Source organism: Geospiza fortis, unplaced genomic scaffold, assembly GCF_000277835.1.
Source record: "Geospiza fortis unplaced genomic scaffold, GeoFor_1.0 scaffold167, whole genome shotgun sequence".
NCBI classification, from domain to species: Eukaryota; Metazoa; Chordata; class Aves; order Passeriformes; family Thraupidae; genus Geospiza; species Geospiza fortis.
Genome location: NW_005054355.1, coordinates 1,945,713 through 1,949,133, shown reverse-complemented (window position 1 = coordinate 1,949,133; position 3,421 = coordinate 1,945,713).

Here is a 3,421-nt window from a genome sequence, read left to right as displayed (position 1 = left end):
ACTGTCTGAACCCTTCCATTGTTCACATTAAAGCTGCATATTATATAAATACACATGCAATTATTTTTCTGTCTCATTTCAAATGATTTATTAGCATTTTTAATAGCACTAGATCCCTAATTGAACATTTACAAATAGTTTCACATTCTTTGGTTTTAGGCACTTAATTTAGATCTGAAGTTTAGAGATCACATGCTTCCGTCATACCTAATTAAGAGTGAGATTGTTCCTCTAGAAAATGAACCAAGGCAGGTGCCACGCACCAACACATGCAGAATAGTATTATGAAGAAACTTCTCTCCACAAGCCACATAAACAGTCTTCCAATTTCTGTACCTCTGCCCCGTGCTGTGTAAATTGCAACAGTACTGTCCTGACCCCAAGCCCCAACCACCCCTCTCTAGATTATATTATCAAACAAAGGCCATAATCAAGCTATCAAAGGGACTGCACATTTCACCTGCCAGTTTCAGTCCTGTACACTGTGAGAACCTGTAACCTGATGTAAATAAGCTTTTCAAGGCAACTTCAAATGTAACATTAATTAGGGTGAAGGACCTTCAAGTTTTCCCCTTGGATTAGACGATGACTGAGGGACCGTACTAGAAGCTGAGCTGAGTACAGAGAATTTGGTGAGCTAGTCTCCATCTACATTGGTTCTACTTTCACTCCCTGTTTCTGTGGACATAAGGGAGGCTGAATCAAGATTTATTATAATCAGTTTATTTCACCCATCACCAAGTATCAACACTTGGATATCTGTGTGTAGCAACAGCAATCAGGCTACCAAGTGTGATATGTTATTTAGGTAGTTACTTACAATTGTTTTCCAGTTGCTCCATTCTTTAAAATTAGGATATATCTTTAAATAATAATCTCCATGTCAACATATTATACCTTTCATGTACTGCTATGACCCCAAAGCTGTGTTTTAGAAGTAAACTACAGTGAAAAAAATCAGGGAGCAAGAGAATATGAAAACTTTGAGTCTTGAATTATGCTTGCATGTCAGGGAATGGGAGGAATTGAATACACAGTATTACAAAATGCAGTGTAGTATTAAATGACTGCAATAAACCACACATATGCATATCATATCATTCAGTTTTACACATTAATAGAGAAAAAATAAACAGAAATTAAATTTTATTTTCACTTCTTACACAAAGAAAGTAAAATCAGACAGTGGCATGTAAAAGAAAATTGCATTTCCAAAATTCTTTGTTTTAAAAATGACTGTGTGTTTCTACAGTGCAGATGAATCTGTTGGCTTGACTGCACTTACTGACCTTCGCTCAGAAATGTGTTCACTAGTTCTTCAGTCTGGGAGCCACTGCATATGACTAAATGTCTGCCTTCAGCTTCAAGATAACATTACAAAGTGGCAGTGAATTTAGTTCTGCTTTTAATGCCTTTTTATCTTCTGCATCTTTTAGAATAGTGCTGTCTCTCTGTTTCTATTGATGTAATTTAATGTGATGTTTCAAAATTCCTTCTCATAAACTAAAATGTTCTTCAACAGCAAACAAATTTTTTTTATTTCTTTCTACTGGAAGTCTTTGGCATACTGCGGGCTCTACAGTGGAAAGGGCTGTGAATCACAAGCTATCGCCCTGTTTAAACAGTAAAACATAATAAATGCAAGGCAATAGCCTGCCTATTCCTTGCCCCACATGCACATTTGCCCTTCATGGTGCTCCACACAAACAAATAGGACATTATTTTTACACTTTCGCTTCTCCAGAAGGAAGGCATGGAGGAGCTGCTGAGCAACTGCATGAAGGAATGCAGTAGCTAGTTCTCCAAAACAACCACCAAAATGGCTCCACCTGAGCCTCTGCTCTGAAGCAGTACAGCTTTATTCCCCTAATTAAAGTAACAATGATGAAAATGGCACAGGGTGGCTCAAAGGCATGTTTTCATTTCTCAAGGGCTAATTTGAAGGAAATAAACTTGAAGAAGACAAACTTCACAGCTTTTAAGAGCCTCATTACTGACCTGCATTAACTACAGTTATAACAACCTTTGCCAGGTCCTGTGTAAGGAAACAAGTCAACTTCTTTTATATCTAATGCATGTTCTGGCTCAATTAAATTGTTATGTTATTAACACATGGATTGCTGAAATTTCATTCATTTTCAAACGGGTCATAGCAGTCTTGAATCATGTGAAGCTACAACAAAACATAGCAATTACCTCCAACCTTCATTGTTACTGTTTTTATTGTTTGACTTGTTTCATGCTAGTTATGTCTGCTGGTATGTATGGAGGGCAAAGCAGATACCATGGCAGCGTTGCTTAGAGACCTAAACTCAACTCTAAACACCAAGGCCTATTAATTGGATCTTTAGTTTTGCAACACAATGGTAATTCTGAGAGCTCGAAAACAGGAGGATGGCCAATTCAAACAGTCTTTTATTGCAGCATACAGAGCCATGTGCTACCTGGTTTCTGTTATTGACCATAGCTCCTTTCTTTGTTCAGTCCTGATGCCACAACCAGGCCTTGCGATGGCTGATGTCGGGGAAGAAGCAAGTGCTGCAGAGCTCATGAATGCTCATTCTGGTACCACCACACACAGCACAACAAAGCCTGAGCATGCTACCTTTAAGGTGGGATGTTCTCAAGTTCACTGCAAATAAATGTGCTGCACAACTTCCAGCAGTATCATGAAGCCCTGATGAAACTAAACATCTGCTTTTACTGATGAGAAATTTGTCTATGCACCTGCATATTTCAAAGTCTGTGTGAGAATCACAAAATGTCAAGAGGTTGGAATGGACTTTAAAGATCATCCTGTTTCAACCCCCTTCCCATGCCATAGGCAGAGAAATCTCCCACTAGACCATGTTGCTCAAAGCCTTATTCAACTTCAATGCTGCTGAGGGCTGAGGCACCCACAGCTTCCCTGGGCAACCTATTCCAGTGTCTCATCCACTGTCACATTGAAGGATTTCTTCCCAAAATCTCACTTAAATTTCCTCTCTTCATTCGTACCCATTACTGCTACCAAACCTGATGAACTTCCTTCCCTTCAGATATTGGAATGTTGTTATGGGGTGTCTACACAGCCTTCTCTTCCCCATCTCTTCACAAGGCTTCACCAGCCACTGCTCCCTCCGCCGGTCTCTGGAGAGGAGGTGCTCCAGACCCCTTATCACCTTCATGGCCTCCTCGGGACTTCATCAGTGTCTTGTTCTTCTTCTGCTAGGGACTCCAGAACAGGACTCACTGATCCACGTGGGTTCTCACTAGGGCAGAGAAGAGGGGCAAAACACCGCCCTGCTGCCCACGCTGATTGGGACGCGGCCCAGGATGGGGCTGGTTTTCTGTCAAGTTTCAGATCTCCCCTGACTGACAAGCCTTTTCCCCAGCCGGGATAGGGCCAGCGCAGGAGCCGTGCCCCGCCGGGCCGAGCCGC